We start from the raw sequence: 24,274 nt of genomic DNA on the forward strand, positions 1-24,274 counted from the left end.
CACTTTAAGGTATTTACCACATTGTTTTTACGCGGCTTTTTTTGACAAATCATATCAGACCAGTAGCAAATGTTTGGAAGCTCAATAACGTTCTGTACCCTGAGGCTTGTGGACTTCTGATGTACAGTATAAAAAGTCCAAACTTGTCTCCTACAGATTACATTTTGTAATGCACATAGTCTGCATAGTCTAAAAAAGGACTCTAATCACCTTCACCTCTTCCCTCTGAAATCTAAACTAAGTGATGATCAGAACGATATCCCTGATGTTTATAATAGCAGCAATAATCTTAGGATAACTTTGATTGTGCTAAAACCTAGACCATATTTGGTGGCATCAAACCTCATAAATCATGTTTTGGGAAAACTTTCAAATGTCTATCTTCCATATGCTGCAGTAGGAAGAGGACCCTTGGTTGCTGCACCTTTAACCCAAAACTAACAGATTCATCCTCTTCAGCCTACATGGCCACCTCTTCTCCTGGACTAAACTGAAGAATTGGACCTGGAGTTGTGAAAAAGAAAAGACTTCAAATTCTCAAGCCTGCACTGTGTCAGCTCCTTTATGTGGCCAAACAAAGCAGGCTGTCCCACTCTGAACTACCAACAACAGCAGAGACCCATTGTCTCTCTTTCTCCTGTGTGAGTCTGACCTCAGTTCTGTTTTTTGTGCAAGTCTTTCCATATCCCAAGAATACAAGAGCAACTTTGAACAAAGATTGTATGTACATGCTACATCTGTGGTGTAGCATGAATGCAACAATTTATATATGACTAATTCACAACAGCAAATGTGTTTCGAAGGAATTGCAACCAGATTACGTTTTCAATTTACTCAATAAGGAAGTGTAGTTAATTTTTGTTAAGTAAAAACAAGGTCAATACTGAACATATTAGTAAAATTTTGAGAGACAACATACTGTATATTTGTTTTCTGCAAAAATCTTGCTGAACAATATTCACATATAGTGACTATAGCATTATTAATATTTTTTATGGTTATGTGTTGGTTATGGTTAAAAAAATCTTTCCCTAACCTTAATAAAAATGCATCTGTTGCCTAAACCTAACCACAGACAGGACTGTAGATATGAACTTTGGCGTCTGGTGTGACAATTGTGTGTTTTGTAAGCCCGCTATCCACATCAATCCCCTCCTGGCATTCAAAAACCGTTGTCTGCGGTGAACATAATCCAGCCAGTAATTACAACAGGAAACAGATCAGTAGCATATGAACGTAAATTCTAGGAGACATGGTGGAAGACCATTGGCAATCAGCATTTCAAAGTGTGAGTTTTCACTGCAACAAGATAACTACAGAGGTCAAACATTTTTGCACAATTTGCAAAGTAAAAAAGTATTTAATCTATTAAGAGGAAAACTGCAAATACTTTCCACACTGATGTGCAGGGCATCATCCATAACATCTGATAGCAGCAGCAGCATTTTATTTAGAATAAATACCACATATCTCAAAAGGAAAATGTGGCTTGGTATTTGCCACAGTTTGATTGCTTGATTGATCTGTGGGAAATGTAATGTACCGAAAATGTCAGCAGAATTTAAAAGCTGTAAGAACTAACTGGATCATTAATTTGGTATGTTGCCTTTTTGAAAAAAAGATTTGGATATGCTTTGGAGGTACAGATGTCCTACTGGCCAAAATGAAAGGGGATCTGTGTGTGCTGCCCTCAATAACATCAGAGTAGAGGAGCTCCTGCTGAAGGTTTTGAACTCACACAAGCCATCAGGCTCCAACAAAGCAATCACGTCACTTTAAAGAGGTTTGCGTACCTGATAACTGTGTGATGGTTGGAGGCAGAAATGTAAGAACAGTCAGTGAGAAGGAGAGAAATATGCACAATGATGCAAAGATAGAAAGACAGAGGCTAACAAACATTTTAACATAACTTTGCCAGGATTGTTTTCCCACTAACCATTTGTGCCTGTGAACACATTAGAAACAGAATGTTTCAAGAGCTTTTCAGCCAACCTCTCTGGGCTGGCAGAGAGAAATGTAGCTGGAAATATGAAATTGTCTTCATGCTAAATTGCACATGGTTTCTCAAACCTCACAAGCCATACTGCCTTTAAGAATGACATTCTCAGGGCTTAACCAGGCATATTTTTAATGATTTCTCAGCTGTTATGAGTGCAGATTCAACATTTCAGGGCAGTAATATGAGGTAAGATGATACCTTCTCTTTTAAAAAGATTAACAGACCAAAATTAAAACAAACCATGATTTCCAAAGAATAGGAGGCGATTTAAACCCTTGGGTGATGATGATGATGGCTTTTAGTGACCTTCGTCTCATCTCCGTGCCTCATTAAAATAGGAAATGTTCCAAATATTTTTGTACACTTCGGGAATATGAGTGGTGTTGAAGGTGCTCCTGTCCTACAACAGCCAATAAAGCACTCAACCGATTCATGGGGTTGTTCTGCCTGACCCAAAATACAAAACATGGAATAAATGACCTTGACAGTGACCTTTTTGAGCTACTGATTTTTAGATGTAGCTGTAACATTTCAGTGCTACACACCACTGACTGGTGCTATGTTATTGGCAGCTGACAAAGATTCCCTAGCCAACTTGATTTTATCAAAAAAAAAAAAGGAAATACAGTGACCTTGACCAGCAGCAGAACACACTTCTCCTGATAAAGAAAATTAGCAACCCGAGGCCTAATATTTTTGTGTATGTGGTGGACCTTAAAGCTGCACTAATCATCATTTATTTTTTCTATTAACAGTGGAAGAAACTGCTCCATGTGATGGGAAAGAGGTTGCTTCAAGTGGCAAAGCCAAAGAGAGTTATCACCATCTCTGCAGTTTCCCTCAGAAATACAGAGCTTTAAGCATCTTTCATCTCATTGTTTTGGTTTTATGACCCATAGCTTTATCGTTCTGGTTTTTCACTCTCAGAGTTCTCATCAACCCTATTTTCAGGAGCAGCTGTTTTCATGGAAAAAAAAACTGTGATAACCTGAGGGTGCACTATGCCCAGCACTACAAGATAGATCGATAAAGTTAGCAACTTGCTGGTGATCATAGTGGTCATAGCATTTAGCAGCTAAATGCTAGAGATGGAAACACAGCTAAAAAGGAAGCATTAGACGTACATTCACTGTGAAGATAGAAACATGAAATAAAATCCAGTTTTGCTCCTGGATGTGTAAATAGGAAACTGCGGGCAAGTCTTTGCTAATATGTTTGCCATATTAACTTCATAGGGTGATAACATAGCAAAACTGTCTTAACACCTTGTTGCCAGAAAACACTTCATTTTCTCTTCCTGTGAAACATCCTGTGGTTGATACAAGAAATTATCAAATCAAATATTAGAGATTTTGTTGATCGTCTGTTGATCGCTTCAGGGGTGTGAGTTTTGATATCATTTGGCCAAAACTCATTACATTTCCAGAAAAGCATGGTTGAGGTCTATCAGTTCTTTTCTTCCTCTGATCCTGCTCCTAAACCCTGGTAAAGGAGGTGTGGGTGGTGATATAGCTTAAAATAGTTGTGGCTCTCATTGTCACAGCAAACCCTTCATGAAATTATACCCCACTTGAAAATCAAATGCATCACAGAAGCTCAAGATGCTTGGTTACTGCCAATTCCCTGTGACTTTAATTCAAATAGCAATGTGAATTACACTGCACATGGGCCATACTTACAACTGCTGTTAAACAGAAGCAGCATTTAGCTGTATGTGGTAGACTAAACTATGAATAATCTTTCATGTAGTGAGGTAACTATGAGTGGAGACATTTTTAAATCATATTTGTCATAGTCCTGCTTTTTTGAAGCATAATATGACTACTTGGCTAAATATCAGCATGGGTGGGAAGAACATATTGTAATACTGTGCACTCACAGCTCACCCACTCTAGAGATTTCTGCATTTGAAGGAGAAGCATGCCGAGGCTGTGTTTTTGTTGTTGTTTTTGATCTTGCCCACTGTGGCGCCTGGTACCCCCAACAGACTTGGCTTTCACTTGTAGCCCTCTGTAAACTTCTAAACTTGGCATGATGTTTTCTAATTAAACAGATAGGTAACACTGGCTTGAAAACGGATGCTAAAAGGAGTCCTCAGCACAGGACTGCCCCACCCCCCCAATGCTTGCTGCAGTCTGTCCTCTGAAAGTTGCATGAGGAAGCAATAACAGCTAAATAAACAATATTTGGAATCATAAAAAAAGAAGGAAGAGATGGAATTTTTAAGTGTATTTGTGTGTGTGTGTGTGTGTGACAGAGAGATATAGCTTATACTACACCCCCTAACCCTCGAGATATGGCTCCCATGTGTGCTGCTCCCTTGAAATCAGAACCCGAGTTAGATTTCAATGCTATTGACAACATATTCAGCAGGACATGCTTTGCTGTACATACATGCACAAATAATACCACAGGCATTTGAAAAAGCAGTGCTTTTCTTTGACCATCATATTCAGAGGCACTTCAACTGACCTCACAGACACACACGAAAACTCACGGCACCTCACAATTTTGCACATAATGCTGTGCTCTAAAACCCACAGAAAATCATCACCTTAGGGGTCTTACTATTTATAGTTGACTCTCTAACCCTTCACTAACCCCCACCTCCCACCATTCCTACAATACATAGCTCAGTGTTTTGCCTGCTGCTCTGCTCTCTCCCCCTCTATCTGGACGATGGAAACATATTTTTGGCAGTGAGCTCCTGAAACACAATTCCTCCCCTGTCGATACCCTGCTGCCACCCTCACACCTCGATCCATCTGTCTCTCTCCTTCTCCCACTCCCTCTCCCTGCCTGCATCTTTTACCCATCTCCCCAGGCTCCCTCTCGTGTCCTGTCCAACACCCGTCCTCCTGGCTGACTGATCTGTGGCCAAGACTCCCTGCCTTCTGCAGAGTACAGCCACTAACACCACTATCACCAACTTACCCTTTCGGTCCATCTTAATTCTGGGCAATTTCCTTAACTCTCTGCGGGGTAGGTCTCTAAATCTCTAATATTTGTAGTGTGAATCGCTTTCACCTCACACCCCCCTCCTTGCCTCTCCTCCTTACCCATATCACTGCATTGCCATCCCTTCTTTCCATGTGTGTCCTTTCTCAGTTTATTTTCTCACCATATCATTCTGTCAGGTGGGGACAGAGCCGTCAAATCTCTTACAAGGATGCGGTTTTCTTCAGGTATTCATATGGAAGTCTGAACGCACTCACTCATAAACACAGTCACACATGCTATACACTCTTGGGCGACACCTCACAACACGCACCCAAAAGCTATTGACTGGTGACAATGGCAATAATCACCTACACTAATCCATTTAGAGCCTTTGTCATTGATGCTAGCATGGACGGGGGATTGAGTGGGATTGCGCTGGCTCTCCTCAATGTGATGAATTCTCGGCGGACAAGGCGAAATGTGTCAAAGTCAGCCTTAGGAACGTTGTTAAACAAAGCTAATCTGGCTACGGATTGATCTGAAGCAAGGCAACACCAACTGAGAAGTAAACACAAATACCCTCTAAAAACACTAATGTGACCTGACCTTCTACTACTAAACCAGCTTGATGTCAAGTCTGACCTTCAAGATTAAAAAAAAACCAAAAAACATCTGAACATCTAATTTAGTCTAATTATTGATTCTAATGGTCTGAAATACTGAAGCATGCCAATACTCTAGTTTGGGGAGTGGAAATGTTTCCGGAAAACTTTGCTGTTTCACCCTGCACTTGCACATGGTTGGTGCTTTGTTCAATTTGTTAAATTTTGAAAAGACTTGGCAATCAATAGTCTGAGTTAGATGAGCGGATGGTTCTCATGTCTGTCTGTTCATTAAGGAGCTGGATCCAGCAGGTGGTTGCACAAAGACAAGAAACTGGGAGGCAGCTATCCTGGTTTTGTATACAGAGGCAGCAAAGGCCTCACCAACACATTATATTTTGTTGATTAATGCACATTGAATTCCTGGAGTCTTGTCATCACTGTGAAGTTGTGATGTTCTTGGCCAAGAAACATTCCCACATAGAACCTCCTGTACAATAAACAGTACAATTTTACACTTTTGTTTTTGGACAATATTATACAATATTATTATTAATATAACATTAGTCAGCTTTATCAGCTTTAGAGTCGCTCAAAGTGAACTTTGAACAGAACAAAGCTATTCATTACTCCATTTCCAGTCTTTATGCTAAGCTAAGCAGCTGCTGGGTCCAGCTACTAAATAGACAGATGTGAGAGTGGTATTGATTTTCTCTTCCAACTGTCTCTTCAAATGTGAAATTACTCCTTTAGTATTAAGATTCCTTTGTGGAGATGCTATTTCTGTAATTTCTCATTACTTTTTACAAACTGGATGACAAAAATCACTTTAATTAAGAACTTGAATAATAATCAAGATCATTAGATTATTAGAGCCAGTTTTCAAAGTTATGAGTCATTAATTACCAAACAAATCTTCTCTTATTTGCTAATACCTACCTAACGTGTTCCTACAGTGACCGACATGCTCACACATGTAAACCAACTGCCATGCAGCTAGTTTGGTTAGCTAGCTAGTTACCCCTTCCCTATGCACTTCTTTCTATGTTTATTGTCTGTCAAACTCAGAGACAAACATTTTTAAAAACAATTTCTGTCAAATTGAAATTCATTTAGAGTATGGTTTTGAAAGTTAACAAGACCCATAGTCAAAACAGTCACAATACTGAGAAGATGACCCACACTGAAAAATACTGAAAATCACTTAAATGTATTAATTAAATGTGACTGAATATATTTCCCCATCTTAATACCTTATGTATTAAGGGTGTAGATGTTGCATTAATGTTAATGTATTATGCATACAACACAGTGGCACTAGGCTTCACTGAGACTATTATAATATTGGTCTACTATTTCTAATTCAAATGTTAATCTGGCATTTTTCCCTCTAACCCATCACTTCTCAGTGTTATCTCTGTGAATTTGATCAATAGGTTGCCACAGGCTTTTTATCCATCAACAAACAACTATGCAAATAAAAATCAATGGTCCAACAACAGAAAATCACTAGCTTGCCAATTAAAAGCCTATCACGGCCCACAGGCGCTTTCGGAAAGGTGCCATGGACTGCAATGAAGGGTGACAAGTCTCACAGTGCTGGCGAATGATAGCTTTTATATTTCCTGTCAAGCACACATGACCTGTTTTGTTGTGTTTAACCCCTGATTATAACATCATAATGATTTCAAGAAATAGAACAGCAAGCTTCAAGGATTCAGAGCATAAAGACATGTCATGATTGTCCTGGAGGTAGAATGTGAAGCAGTTCTCTGTGCAGACAGGCTGTCCTTAGTTGCTTTTAGGAAGCCCTTATCTGTCAGCACGATCATTATCCTCATAATCCAAACACACTTAGTCATCGACCTTCTTATTCAATTGGTTTACTGTTTGAACAAATTATACAGCTCATACCCTTTCAAGAGGTTTTGAGCCCTCAAATAATCATGCAGTTACAGTCGTGCAGACAAGCACTGGACAGCAAATACACACACGCGTGCATCCGGTTGAGAGCATGTGTTTGATTCAACCTGTTACCCTAGCAACCACATGAAAAATGGCCACCAAGGCTTGTCATTTACAAAGCTCTGTGAAAGGTATTATGACTGAGCGGCTGCAGTGAAAAACAGTTGCTCAGATCTGCAGAATCCAACAGACAAAATAAAACTCTGATCATTAAATCTGAGTTCATATTAAGTCTGTACACATTACATGTCAAGTTACATCTCAAAAACAGAGAATATCTTTCTTTGGAAAATGTTAAAATTAATCTATAATATATAGGCCAACTGATTCCAGTGGCAGTAACTCATAAGCAAAATTAGAACAAAATGTGATCGACTAAATGTGATACACTGTGAGACAATTTGCTTTTCTGTATATCACTGAACTCTACTTGCAAAGGTATTGTGACATGCTTTCGGCTGTAGATTACAGCAACAAAAATGCAAAAACAGCACCAAACAGAGACTAAAATAGCAGTGCTTCCCACCAGCTTGAGCCCCACATCAGGCTGGAGATTTGAGATGGGCCAACAGCAGAGTCTCCACCTCCCTCTTGCATTAATCACTGTAAAGATCATTTCATACAGGAGACTGCAGGTCGAGGCTGGGGAATGGGGGAGGTTGAAGGTGAGGGCTATGGAGCCAAGATGATGGAAGTTTGGGGGGATGATGCTAAGAGGAAAGAGAGAAGGAGGTAGGTGTGGGCTTTGCCACTGAAGTATCTGTTGACGTGATAGGTAATGAGGTTTGGGGGCAAGATGGTTTAAAGGGTTGAGGCCCATGCTGCTGTGGGCCTATGGGTCCTTGAACTATTTTTAATAAGAAACAGGAACAGGTCAGGGGCATGCACAGGCAAACAGGGACTGAGCTATAGATTTTTCACTGTGTTCTCTTTCCACTCAATGAAACATTCACCCTGTGACCTTCACACTGTATTGTAAATGTAATGTAAAACATATCAGCAACTCTGCATTACTTTGCTGGAAGTAAGCAATTAACTAATTTTAATAACAAAAAAAAAAAGTAGAAAGCAAATGTATCTGGTATTTGAAAAAAAAGGGACCACCATTTGAAAGAAAGAGAAAACCAGCCTGGCATTAGTAAACTGAACTGAATAGGAAAAACATGTGGTGAGTTAACTTTTGTGTGTCTGCACCATCAGTTACACTAATAAATGTTCTGATTGAAATAATAAGTATTTGATATATTACAGCAACCAATGCAGAACAAGGGAGACACTACAGGGAAAAATGATAAGCAAAGGCAAAGCAACTGTCAGTGGTAATGATTGCAGCCTGAAGGTATATATGCTTATGGTTTATAAACACGTTCCAAAAAAGATGTGTTTAGGAAAACAAGTCCTCAATTTCAGCCATTCCATTATGACCATTAAAAAGCAATAACTAGATTATAAATTAATTTTACTGAGCTCTTTCTTTTCATGTGTGTCTAAAGATAAGTAAGGAAACAGGCAGCAAAGACAAGCAGTAAAAAGTAAATGTGTCCAGCAAGTCTTAAAAGTGAATATGAGTTCTAGTTACTACAAAAGCTCCACAGTAGATCTGTTGGCTTGGCCTCTGGGCAAAACACACACACACACACACACACACACACACACCATGAGCCAGGTCATATTTCATAGCTTTAATGAATAGCTGTGGCCACATCTGACAATCCCCCCAGTGCAGAGAGAGAATAATAAGCTCTGCATAATAACTGTCCCTCATCAGCGTTCACTCATCATAACACTGTACAGCATACTCGCTCCCTTCTTTCCTCCTCATCTCCCCCTTCACACATATGTGAAGGAGGGGTTAGTAAAGCAGAGCGAAGCGAGCAACGAGGCTCCCATGGGAGCTGGCTACGCGATAGAGCCATTATGGGGAAATAGGCTCGCGCATTTCTGGGGCCAAAAGGGGGCATGCTTAAGTAAAGAATCCCCACTATTCAATTTCACGGCAGAGATGCAACCACAGAGCTCTGTGAAGTCTTTGACAGTGTTTCATGCACACAAAAACACACACACTCCTGCATGCATTCATATAGTACATTGAAGCCAACAATAGGATTGCCTGCACAAGCAGGGAAATTCATATGCACATTCATATAGATACTAATCCGAGCAGGACAGAACCAAGCTGAAATACTTGCCTGGCTGTTTTACAGCCAGTAGCCACCTTTATTCAGTGGCAAATTCAGTAGCATCAGGTATTCTACTGCCGCTGCACATTTCCCTGCTGTTTAAAGAGTGAATGGATCTGTTGGGTAAAGGCATTTTCATTATTCAATGCTGTTGCAGATTCAGAAAATGCTCCTGTGAGAATATTATAATGGCACTGCTGCCCCATTCTTGCTCTCAAACTGCATCGCTCTGAAGACCTATTGCCTACATAGAGGGTTTGTTGTATTTCAAAATGAGTATTAAGATTGAATAATTTATACAAATGCCTCAACAGCTCCTTACAACAGCCCAAACCCATATACAACTCCGTTCAACATGGTCTCGCTTTCTCGTTTTACTGTTCCACACATTGGCTGCAATCTCTACTCCAAATTAATGCTACTTTACAGTTCACTATGTTAAATTGGAACCACATATAATCACACATTTACTCTGACATGATGGGCAATAATAAAGTCGTGATCTGTTTGGAGTAATGAGGTGCACTGAGAGTAGCCACAGTTCGCTGAGTTGATTACTAAATAACCTGGTGATATGCAGGCGACATTCTAGATGAAAACGTGGTGTGTATTTACTGTTACTGCACCCAAATACAGCCAATATACTGTACATACGGTTCTGACCATATGGATACAATAGTAGTATATACTATGGGTGTCCCAGACCATATATGGGCCAAATCAAGTCCTTTTAAAGACTATTTACAACTGGATTCATTTTAGATCCCTTGGGAGTCCTAATCCATTGCTTGATGCCTGATTTGTCTATCCTACCTGTAACAGTTTCACAATACAATTCTCCCTTCACAGATTTAAAAACCACAAGAAATAACAGAAACTTGTAATGCTTTATTCTGTTGTGTGAACACAAACCTATTGAGCTGTAAAAAAACAAAACATGACCCATTTTACTCAGTTAAAGCAGTGTATTATCATAACAGCAGCATTAACATTCATTTGGAGTCATGTTTCTGGCTCCCTGCAAATGCAAGTTCAATATTCACTCTCTTCTTAGTGCCGTTTTGGTCTTCAGTCACAAATGGCTTTTTAGTTGAAGCTTAATGCTAACTTCAATATGTTTACTAGGTAGTTGCTGACTTTGTCATTTGTTCCTGGGTAGGTCAGGTACAGTTGTACAGTTATGTAATGTGCTGTTTATACAGTATATATACAGTATGTAGTGTGCCGTATAGGCAAAATACTATGATGATGACTGTGTGAGGGTATATTCTTCCAAGAGAGATGGAATGGAAGAAAGACAAGATGCAGGTCCGTTTTTCCATGTCAGAAGAAAGGAGGACTATTTTTAGCGTTCCCTCTTGTTCTATGAACCCACAGGGAGTTTAGCAGTTCTTCCTTGATCCAGGCGGGATGGTGGGTTTAAAGGGATTCCTGTCCTTTTCCATAGAAGCCTAACTTCAACTTGAGGGGAAGGTCATCATCACACTCCATGTGTTCTCTAAATACTGGTCTCAAAGATGTGCAATGCCACCTCAAGCTCTGTGTCTTTCAATATGTTTCTCTTTGTCTAGCTCTAGTCTCTTTTTATGGCATTCTACTTCTTTCCAGCACAATTGCATTGAGTCACCTTTTTTGGCAGGTAAATTGTACAGCATTTCCAAATCCCAAAATTTGCCCTTATTGATAAGGACCATAGTCTCCAGATATACTGGAAGAACAAGGGTGGATGCAATTTGGCATCAATAGAATTAAAGGCTTCTGTACAAGTATTACAATACCAAAATACTACTTCGGGGCCAAAAAAGCCCATCCACTGAACCTTAATATGCCATCTTTCAACACTATTCTGTATTCACAAAAGGATTGAGTTCACTTTCTCAACTCCCTTCAGTAGTTCTCTATTCCCATTTCTCTCGTCCCTCGTCTCTCTCTCCATCTCTCTCAGTTCTCCCTAAGCTCCAGGGTGTATTGTTTCTCTGAGACTGGAATCATACTGGAGATTTAGAACTTGCTGGATTAGAGGAGGCAGTGTTGTCCCTGGTGGCTATTCCCTTTTGTAGAGCAGGCCCAAAAATAAAGGTCCAAAACCGCCAGAGGATAAAGGAAACAATCCATCATACAAGTTGAAAACCCCACTTGCGGTCAGTTAAAATGATAGTGTACTGTCTATGTGCACTGTGTGTTGGTGTTCGAATGTGTGAGCATGCAGCCATGGTCTCACCCAACACAAAATAAGTCTTGGCAGTCTTTATGCAATACTATATGTATCTCAAAGGATTTACTGTAACACAGTCCTGGATCCTATGAGAATGGGAGCGAAATTCTGTCTTATGAATCAATAAGATCCACACTACTGGGATTATGCTGACAAAAACTGTTTTTTCCTTGCTATGATCTCCATTCAGCTCAGTTTTTTTTTCTCTCTCAAATAGTAAAACCAGGGCAACACAATTCATAAAACTTACAATAATGTCCCTATTTTCATGAGTGCTGCCAAATTTACATTTAGTACACATTTCTCAGGTTTAGATACTGTACATGTAAAAGCATCAACCATGTCACCAAATTCTAGATGGCAATAGTTTATCATATTTCAGGGTCATTGGCAAATGTTTAGACAGAAAAGGGACATTATGTTTTTCCTCCTTTTCAAAAATGGTATTCATTAATAAAAAGCAGCTCATAAAAAGGCTTTATCAAGACAGTTTTTCAGTAATAAAATGTCAAGGTCACAGACTCACCTTGCAGAGATCTATGCCTGTACATCACAATACAGAAAAGTTATTCTGCGAAGAATTTAAGTGTATGCAAGTTGATATTTGTCTCCGTCTTTGTTCAGCAGTAGCCATATTGGAACATGAGACACATGGGATGTAAATAGAGTGTAAAGTAAGATACTCACTATTCCATCTGCCATATACATAATGTTTTAACATAACATAAAAAAAATAAAACAGACAGACAGATAGATAGTATGGTATTATGGTAGTATGGTATATACAAATTTGAAACAATGAAACAATTTATTATATCCATCTTTACTTTATAATTATTGCTGAGGAATTTATGCTGAATACTCAAGTGCCTTTCAACTTCACCCTGTTATAACTATTTGGACAGTTACACACATCACAGCCAAAGGCTGCTTAGAGTAACCAGAGTCATCTCCTGTCTCCTGCAACTAAGCAGCTTTTCTGTGGCAGTCAGGGATTAAGCACCTTGCTTAAGGCTACTTCAACATATGATTTCTATGGTTATTACTCAGTGAGCAGAGAGCATTACTCATTTACTTTTCTGACTGGTCTGAGGATTCAAACTGGCAACCCTCCAGTATCCTGCCAGTTTCTCTAGGCTGTTAATGTTTAGTGCTATACACACACAGACAAGAGGGTTGAAGTTTTTAGTGTGAAAACATTTTCAGCCACACTGGCAGCATGGCTCTAAGGCTGTGTGTCTGTTGGTTTATCTGCCACTTTGCTCCAGACTGAAATGTCTCAACAACTATTGGATGGACTGCTAAAACATTATTGGTAGAGGCATTAACAGCACCCACAGGATGAATCCTAATGGCTTTGGTGATCCCCGGCTTTTCCTCTACCACCACAAGCAGGTTGACATTTGGGCTTCTGAGCAAAATGTCTTAACAGCTGCTGGATGGATTACCACCTAACTGAGTGTCAACATTCATGGTCTTTTCATCTTGCACCATCAGTAGGTGAAAATTTGTCCAATATTTAGGTTTAGGCTTAGTGGCCCACTTGGACTCAGTTTCCTAATCTAAATATTCGATTTGTCAAACAAAAACATATTTTTCACAGATCAAAATGGTCTTATATTAAGATTGTACATTTCTGTTACAATGCAGTAACTCCATCTTGGGCTAAAATCTCTTCAAGACTCCTTTTCCCAAAACCATACACAACCAAGCACTCTCAGATATCAGCACACACAGAGGTGTAGACAAATATGCAAATAAACATAGGTGAAACCAACTTAAGGTGGCAGACAGCACACCACAGGAAATGAAAGCACTGTACACAGGGGACAGTGTTATTCAAAGCATGAATTTAAAGAGAACAAAGTTGCTCCCCTGAAGATTCATGCAACTCTTCAGGCATCACCACACCCATGCTTCCTGCTGACGCACACCCCCAGCACATGAAGTAAAACTAATAGAACGCTGCTGAAAATTTGGTTTGTAGCAGCATGGGAATGAGTAATGCATGTTGAAGGCTGTCTTTGGAAGCCCTTGGAAGGATGGATGTGCTGCAGCTTGAGGTCTGGTGATCTGTCTTCCATTGTCGAGACTTATAAATACCTAAGACCTGACAGGGTGGACAGCTCCTGGATACAGACAATGCTTATATACGACAAAGCATGCATGTGCACGCAACACAAAAAAGAACACACCTGTGCTCACACATGCACAAACACACACACACACACACCCACAAAAGAAGTGTAAATACAAACAAGAAACACCTCCACACAAAGCCAGAGAGACGCTCTGCTCAGAGGCTATTTTTATTTTAAGATCACATGCTTTGAGCCAATTTTTCAGAGGAGATAGGGTTCAGTCATTGCAAATTGACTGATCAATCTTCATAACTGCCCTTGGTACAAAAACAGATGTTTTCCCTTCTCTCCACAGGGTAGCTGTTAAAAGAAGTCCATCCTTATTCTCCACCAATTTCCTGTTTCTTTGTTTCATTTCTTTCGTATGTTTAAAGTTAAGTAGCACCAGCGTCTCTTCTAACAGTTTTTTCTAATGGTGCTAATGTGAAATCATCAGTTGACCTAAACTAATGATGTGGCACAAATTAAGAGTAATTATTACACTTTTTTGCTCCCAATATGTCAAAGCAGTGGCCTAGTTGTCTCATCAGTGTCATTGCCAATGTCAGCGTGATGGAGGCTGTCCTTAAGTGTTTAAGTGTGTGAGCGTGAGGGGGTTGGAGAGGGAGAAAGAGTGCTAAAATAGGCTTTCAAACATTTTTCAGATCAGTCACTGGCCAAACTAGTCATGCCCGAACATTTAGCGTACTGTCAGGCTGCAGCCATGCAGGGACTCTGATCCACATTATTGGCAGCAACAACATACTGTGGGTTGACTGGTTGAGTGGTTGGATGAATACATTTGAAAGGAGGAGAAAATTTGTATTACATTTCTTTTAGACCAAAATAACGCTTGATCTTCAGCAATTTAACAAATACAGGCACAGAGACAGATGACAAACTTAAAAACTGACACTAGGAGAAGTTCGAAGCAGCACAGATGGACACACACACACACACACACACTTGAGATAGCCTTCTTCTGTTTTGTTTCATATGTCTCCACAGGTGAGTGTGTGCTGTGCTGCTGCTTCCTATTAGTCATATTCTTACCAGAAGCTGTTTAAATTTAAGTTATCATGCCAACACTGCACACACAGTTGTGTGCACACTTCTGCCCCACACCCATACTAAAAGAAAGTTTCGAAAGGTCAAGGTAGCAAATATTTCCCTCAATATCAAATCATTCTTTTTACCTGAGATCCATACAAAGAGCTTATGTGTCACATTTACCAGCACACATACCCTCAGCGTTGTGCTCAAATTAACTTAACTAGCAGACAAGACAGCCGGGGATCAAGGTACCAACCCTATAGTTAGTAACAGACCCTTTTCGAGCTTGAATTCTTAAAAGCACACCATGAGCTGTTTGAAATGGAAAAGAAGGTCCCCTTTTTCTTTCTAGCAAGCCTGTGCCCACTGTCCCAAATCAAGGAAGCGCTTCCAAAGTCTCCTGCAAATGTGTTGTGTCTTGTCTGCAACAACCTGCCAGAGGTCTACATTTTACAGCAACTATACAGTGGCCTTGAGGGAGGCAGACGTTGGCAGTTTGAGTGCCATTAGAGGATGCGTGGGTGGCAGTAGGTGGGGTGCCATTAAGGCAGCCTACTGAGCTGTGCAGTGAGTAGATGGCCTGGGGCCCTTGTGTCAAACCTGTTTAAAAACGGTTTGGCTTATTCACCCTGTCCCCTCCACCATTTGCCCCGGCTGCTTATAGCCAAGTGATCTTTCTCCTCCCACTCCACATTTCTCCGTATCACACTGTCCCCTGCAGTTTATTTTCAATTCCAGCCCAGTAGGTGTTCTTTCCATCCATTATCATTTTCTCTGGCTCCTTTTTTCCCCTCTGTCACCAGCTACTATGAATGCCCTCTTTTCTGTTGAGAAAGAATTAAATACTCTTTGTTATCCAAAGCTTTTTGTTTGAAAAACTGAATTACTTATGTATCCAAAGTCCAGAGTTTATATAGGTGTTATACAAGTGTCTTTTCCAGGGCCAGTTCTAGTCTAAGCTTAAAGCAGGATTGGAGAATATCTTGGAGACAAAACTACTAAAACAAACAATGACACACACACACAGACACACACAGACACACACACCAGCAGATTTATATTTGTATGCACTTCCATCCACCAGCAAAAACTGTGTTAGGATGTTGGTACTGTCAGCTACAATATTACAAAATTCAAGTCAAATTGATACTATGTCATAACACATAATGACTATAATTTTGTATATCAAAAGATGTTTGTTGGTTTTGTTTGGAGTGTGTGGTCTCTGGCTTCCAGGTTTTTAATTCTCTGGGCCTCATGTTTTAGAAGAACTACTCTTAATTATCTGATCACACCTTCATATCATTCTCCAGCTCTATTCAGCCATAGTTCTGTGCAGTCAACAATTTGCTATCTGCATTTCAGTCAGCATTTCTCTCATCTATCACATTTTTTAATTTCATTTGCTGGCACAGCAATTGTATATACATACAAATCTTTGTATTTATCTAAGGCATTCACACACATTGTTTACAGTCATTACTTATCCATCTGATTCCTTAGCTTTTTAACAGTGGGTAGCCTTTTTGTAACTCACTGCTTTCTAACTCTCAAAGACAGCAGTGCATCATATCCGCACTTTAATTAAACTTGGCTTCGAAATTGTTTACTGCCTCTCCAGCCATGTGTTCTCGTTACCACTTAAATACTCTCCATTTTTAGTACGAGGCCTTGGTTCCTCCCAAAATATCAAATGCTGACTCTTAAATGAATGCACATTTTTCACTTATACTAATTCTATGGCATGGAGAAACACAGTACATATGCAATCCTGGATCTTATAGCTCTTGCATGGGTCCAAACAGTAGTCTAATCTCAACCTCAAAAAAGGTTGAATATAAGAAACTTATCACAACACTATTTCACTACAAAGTAGCTGTAACCTATGTATGCATGAACAGTTCTGAAGTCACTTGTGGATTACTTTTACATGTCCATAAACAATTACAAATGCTTTATAGCATACTAAGATTTGTTCATGTGTGCAAATACGTTAGAGTATTGGAGTGTTAGAGTAATATTCACTATGTTAATATTAGTAATAACTGACAAATTTGTAGAGGTATACCTCTTCAATATCCATAATCCACACACTCCAGGCATGTTATTTATGTGTTGACAGCCATGTCAAATCTCAGATGAACCTTGAGATGTGAACCTGTAATATCCTACACCAATCACGGAAATAGCATACAAACAGATCAAGATTCTTGGCATCAAGGTCCTGCATCTAAATCAGTTGAGGTACACCCACACACACACTATTGTTTCAGGGGTGAGACAAAATCTGCAATCTGCGCACACAGACCCTCTCGTACTAAATATTTCATTGACAATAAACATTGGCATGATTGATGTGAAGCTGAGTCAGTCAGGGAGGAAGGGCGAAAGAGGAGGAAAAAAGAGAAAGACAGAGTAAGATAAAGAGGGAAGGAGATAGGATGAGGAGTAAAAAAAGGCATACATACTGTAGACACATAGCAACAGAACAGATCTGGATTCTGCTCATGATGTTGCTACAATAATCAAGGTGTAGAGGTCAATGAATGCTTGAAGTGAGAACACTTCTAATTTTACACATTAGGGCCCAGCCCTGTTTGTAATGAGGACCTGTGACTCAATACTGGCAATGTTAAGGTGGGGGCAGACATTAGAGTACTGGAAGTGAAGGCCAAGCTCTCACTTCTCCATTGGGCAATTAAATTAGTGCAATCAGAAGATCAAGAATTACAGAAAATGACTCCAGTTACTACACAATTCCTCTAAATATACTGAGAAGCATGGCTTTGCAAGCCTTCTTAGGGCCCCATTCCTCAATGATCTTCTTATTATTTTCCCTTCTCTTGCTGTGAACAGGCCAAGAGATGTCATTTCCTCAGAGATAAAATGGCTCAGAGATCTGGGCTTTATTCCTCTCCTGTTGTCATGGTCATTCTCAAACCAAACTGAAATCCCTTTTCGCTCAAAAGAACAGCAAGACTCATGAATAAAAGGAACAGGAGTAACAAGTGACGAACTGTGTTTATAGACAATGGTTTTCAGAAGTGTTCCTGACCCCATGCAGTGACTTCCACTATAGAATCTTACTGTTTTTAATGCAGTGCCGCCTGAGGACCTGAAGCCTCTTTATATACCCAATCATCTTACTGACCAGTTGCAAATTAACCTAAATAGTTGTGAGATATTCAACCAGGGTTTTTTTTTTTTTTTTTTAAAGCATTACACAACTTTTCTAGTCTTTTGTTGCCCCTGCCCCAACTTTTTGAAATGTCTTGCTGGTATCAAATTGAAATTGAGCATATATTTTTCATAAAACAATAAAATTTCAGCATTTCAACGCAATATGTTTTCTTTGTTCTACTTCCAATCAAATATGGGTTTACATGATTTGCACATCATTGCATTCTGCTTTTATTTACATGTTATACAGTGTCCCAACTTTTTTGGAAACAGAGTTGTATGACTCAGGCTCATCCTCTTAAGGCTGAGTACATTTGAAGTTTAAATGAATTCTTAAGGGGTTAGCACTTTTGCTCTCTGGGGAAGAAACAAAAACTGGTACAAACACCTCTCAAGAAAGATTAATGTTTATTATGTGTCAGAGAGGACGACACTGACTGGTAAGGGAGTGGCTGGAGTGTGTACAATTGACCGATCACTAAACCCCGCAGTTACTGTTGAGACTTCAAGCTTTCCGTTCTCACATTTTTGTGGTTTAAAATGATAATTTGTCAGATTTATTACTCATAATTTTTAGTAATTTTTGAAACAATTGTTCTTTGAATTCATACATAGGTTAAGAAAAAGAGGAGATCTCTCATTTTTAGGCAGCAACCATGAATTTTGTCAAGTGAGATTAAGAGTTTATCAACTATAGCTAGCTAGTGTAAACTAATGCTAAAACTCAGTGAGTTGGTTGAAACATCTGTCTCCAACTGATTGACTGGACAATGAGGGAGAATGATTTTGGCAAATGTAACATGACGTAAATTGGTTTCAAGTTTTTCAGGTGAGGACTTCTCCAAACCAAATAAAAAGCCCAACCAGAATTTTGTTACTCTGATATACTTCGATTTATTAGCACTTGGCCCCCACAGGGCGGTTTTTCCAGTCCTGAACTGGGATTATTAGTTTTCTTGTAACTTATTTCCAAAGGCAAGGGGCATGTAATTAGCAAACCACATTTCATGGAATAACACCAGGTTATAACTGTAGATAGCAAGCAAGTTATCCAGACATACTAATGCTTGTATGTTACATTAAAGCAGATAGACACCGTTTAATCCCTTTCTTACACTGGTGTTCTTGTGTTTTAAGACAGAAGTCCTTTTGTGAAAGTGGTTCACAAAATATACATTAACTATTCACAAGTGACAGTCTCTCCAAAGCTTTATTACCCAGCAATGATGTTTTATTCAGTATCTCCATCCATGTCCCATTCAGGGCTAGCTAGCTGTGAGTAGCTCAAACATCCATTTATCCTTTTATTGAGCTAGCACAGCATAAGAACTTACAAATACATGTGCTCATTCAGAATATCAGCTGTATCACTGGTCCCTAATGACCCACCCTGTATGGAATACAGCTCAGAACAGTGGGACTTAAACTTTGTTAAAACTAAGAGATTAAATGAGCAGAGAACATGACTGGATAATACATATTTGAGAAGCCATGTCATTAATATTTTATTTTCTGCTTCAGCACAAATAAATAGATAAAATGGAAGGGAAGTTAATACAAAATTAGTTATTCATGAACTCATTTTGTTCAGTCAAATCACACCACTCTTTAAAAGGGGGACCCTCAACCCTCTTTTTATTAAACCTTGTATGTTTTAGATTTCTCTATTATTCTTCATGGATGAGCATTAAACAAACTATTTATGGCACAGCAAGTAGCTTCAGTCAATGCACACTGCTCTTTAGATGTGTAGTGCACAAATAAACGAGAGAGGAGCAAAGTAATGTTTGAACACAAGTCCTAATAGCTGATCTTGTGTACTATCATCTGTCTCAATCTGTGGTAACGACAAGACTAGTATAAGGGCAATGTAACTGAATGTGAAAGGGCATTGGGTATCCCCCAATACTGACACACAGGGATGAAAGAGGACAACCCCTGCTGAGTACAGTGTGTTGTAGTGTTAAGACTTCTTTTAACGGGTGCTTGTCTGAGTGTACGCCAGCACATGCAGACAGTCTTCATGCATGTTCGTCCATAGGTATGTGTGTGCGTTTCCATGTGCAGTGAACACACCTGACAGATGAGAAAGGGGGCTCGGGACCACCGGGGACCAATTTTCCCAGTCTGTTCCAACGGCCTGTTCATTACTGTGAGCAGGAGGGAACAATACTCCACAGCCCGCCAACTTCATTTGCTGCCATTTTCTCTCATTCTCCCTCTCTCTCCTCCTGAAACAACAGTGCACCATCCTGACTTCCCAGAGTGCACCACTGCACGCCTGTGAAGCAGAGATTGGTTGCAGTGGGCTCTCCAAGGTTTCAAAGCTGTCGCCGCTGCCTAGAATGTTTTCTCTCTCCATCTATTTTTCATCTGTCATGTTTCTGAGAGTGAAAATAAACCCGACATCTTGGTTTTAGAATTCTTCTTGGTATTGCATGTGGGCTCCAAGAGCTTGAAGTTGGCACTGGAGGGGAGAGAGGGAGTGAGACAAAAGACAAGAGCACAGATACAACCTGCATTTTAAGGATGCTAATACACTAAGAAAGCAGCAAATAGAACTTGAATGAATTGTCTGTCTTTAAGTTTGTTTGCCCAGTTCTCTATTGCTCACGCATAAATATCTGCATATACAATAAAATCAATATTTCTTTTAAAAAGATGACACTAAATAAATAACAAATCCTGAAAATGTCTGTGGTTGGAAGTGGGACACCATGCAGTGAAGCAGAAGATGCAATTTGTATTTCGGTAGAGAAACATAACTAAAATTAGATGGCTGATGTACAATAATGATACTATATCATGCCAACGCATGCAGCATATGATGGATCCATGCGGAAAATGAGATCTCATTCCACATTTCTTGCAACAGTTATTCTTAGCGTGCAAGAATACAGACAAATAGAACCATCAGATGGAAATTGATCCTTTGCACGAATCAGTTTTACAGGCATCTCACAGATGGGTGTGCTCACAGCAGCATGCCGAATAAATCAGGTTTGTAATGGTCCCCACTGCAGGCATGACAAAAAGTCTAAGAGAGGCACTGAGCCCCACATGAGCTCATGAAGTAACCGGTGACAGGGTGTTTTTCTGAGTCAGATGCCGCCTCTTGAAAATGCAGAATATTCAGTAAGTAAGGCATTTCTCTGTGGACCCAAATGTTTCCTTGAACTATTTGCTTTCAAGAGTGAATATCAATGATGAGTGGGAATTAGAATCTGCACTAGAAACAAACATGTTTGAAATTGAAATGCTGAATAAGACATTCACTCACACAGACTGTGGAATGAATATGTTTCTCTTGTCTCAAAAATTGTGCGTCTGCTTTTGTGACACAGATCAAACCCCCGGAGCTCTGACTGCCAGTACTCATTGCAAATTGTGTTGTGCATCATTTTAAGAAAATGTTTAACCTTCCATTAAACAGGCTGCAAACTGATGTATAAATTATCTAATAGCCTAAGATAGAGTTCATGCAAGTATGTATTTCAAATTTAAAAAATGCTCATAAACATTATGTGAAGCAAATGTTAAAACTTCAGAGCGTCTCTCTTATGCTTCAGTGTTACATAGTTTCAGTGTCTACAATGACATGTGCTCAGATACATGTTAACTGCCACGCTGTATTCGTTCTTTGTCTTCACTGGCAGACATCTTAAATCAGCTTCTGAGCTGACTGGGTACCTGCAGTTGGGTCTAGACTTATTGTTACCTTTCTGCCAAATTACTGTTATTGTGTTGAATGGCAGATATGGGGAGCTAATCCACATCAGGCGAATTAGTATGCCCCTGAAGCACTCAGTGCACTTCATCAGGAGGAGAGGTGATGTAATAGGGGATAAATGTTGCAGTTTCCCTCTGACCCGGGGCTCAACATCCCCGCACAGCGACACACTGCCCCCTCTGGGCAGTGTTATGGCAATGGAGATTATATATTTTCAACAATTAAAGCTGTGTTTTTTAAAGTGATATATTTAGATCTGTATTGCTGTGGGAACTTCAAAGATCCACAATACTGCTATGAACAGAACATGATGAGTGTCTTAAGCAAGGAGAGTGCCGACGTTCAAGGAACATCAGCACACCTCACATCACATAATCAACCTAAATTATACACCGCACCAATGATGTTGAAGTTGGATTTGAAACCTCAGACCTGCAAACTCAAGTGAGATTAAAAAAAAAAAAAAAAAGAAAAAAAAAAGTGATAGTTCATGACCAGGAAAGAAAAGTGCAGTAATGATTAGACGATTAATCAACTGTCAATCAACAGATTGAACAAACAAAACAAAATTAGAAGTCATCACTCTTGGAGTTGTAGAGAGCATTTTTAAGCATCATCTTACATTTTACAGACTCAGGTATTAAGCAAAAAAAAAAAAAAAAAAAAAAATCATCAACAGATTAATATACAAGGAAAGTACTTGCTAGTTGGAGCTATAATCACTTTTTCTGTCTGCCGGCCTGCCTACCGAGATTTTAACCACTCACTGTCACTTCTTAGCTGCGGTGAGTTTCTGGCTCAGGTGGTACAGCAGGGTGGTGGTTCGATCCCTGACTGCTTGAATCCAGGGTTGCATTAGGGAGGGCATCCGGTGTAAAAACATATGCCAAATCAATTATGTGAATGGTCATGCTGTGTCTGAGCCAAACAAAGCAAAAGTTAGCCCACTTTCGACAACATAACATTTCAAGTAGCAGCAACTGAAGTTAAAAGAGCACGCTCCAGTTTGAATTATTAATCCAGTATTTGAACAACCTGGTGTCTGCCCTCTCCAACCCCCTCCCAGAGAAATGGGGTGCCACATTCCTCATCAGAAATGACAAATTTCACCCAAAAGATGACGTGCTTGCAGCCCTAAATACTGAGACACATGAATTATCTGGGAGGAAGACCTTATGAAAGCTGTTTTCATACTGGTAAAGGTCCTCAGCATTCAGTCCTTTCATGAGTTCATCCATCATTTTGATTTATTGCTTTTAAATGTTGTTGTTGTAAAGCCACTTGAGACTGGAGCCGGGTTAAGTGCCAAACAAATATTGTTTTGACTGTATCACTGATCTCATTATGCGAGATTAGCATGCATTACTCTTGCAAGGGATTCATTTCCCCATTGTTACACAGCCTCTTTTGACCAAGCCCATGGTCAACAGTAGTATTCAGGTATTTAGCATTATTCTGTGATACCACCTACTTTTGCATGTTATGTCTGGCAAATTAAAAAAACCTCTGTTTGCTTTGCTTTCTGACTATCAAAGATCCAATGTCATTCTATTGCAGCTGACTCTCACAAGGTCATGGATACTTCTTCAAACAGTGAAAAAGAACAGTAATGCTGCAAAAGGGAGGATCAGTGAGAAAGGTTACTGGGGCAATGTCTTTCTTGAATTACTTCTGGACCTTTGCCACAGCCTTTCTAACAAGGCAAGTATGGAGAACAGAACGGAAAGTCAAAAGGTTATTAAGAGCGGATGTGCTTGTTAAAGACAGTGAAATTTATTCATAAAGTACTCTTAAGACACAAGGTTTTTCACCAAGTGCATCAGAAAGAACACAGGTCATGAATAAAGATGAAAAGAGTACAGAAAACAAGAAACAACAAGCATTTCACTAATGTTGTGCTATGGGCCAAAGCTTGTGAATGTGTGTATGTGTTGATCCAGTTTCTTAGCCTAACCTAATGTTAATATGTTTCTTAACTCGGTAGCTTATTAAAGAGATGGAACAATTATGCCCTGGAAACTTATACTAAAAGTGATTTTATATAAAGGAGAATTGAGGGTCGAACTCATTCTAAGATCTTTAAATGCTTGAAAGAAACTGAGCACGCATCAGGCTGTTAAGAACCATTTGAGGATTTTATAGCCCAATAATACAGCATTTGCTCACATCCATTATTTTACATTGGGGACATAAGCATGTGAACTGCAAATGAGCAAAAACAGATAAGGGTTGTCATTATAATAAGAAAGACTGACTACAATGCATCTTTATGGCTTCATGGCAACAAGAT

Source organism: Trachinotus anak, unplaced genomic scaffold (assembly GCF_046630095.1).
Source record: "Trachinotus anak isolate AG129_WGS33_773 ecotype Australia unplaced genomic scaffold, CSIRO_AGI_Tana_v1 ptg000018l, whole genome shotgun sequence".
Lineage (NCBI taxonomy): Eukaryota > Metazoa > Chordata > Actinopteri > Carangiformes > Carangidae > Trachinotus > Trachinotus anak.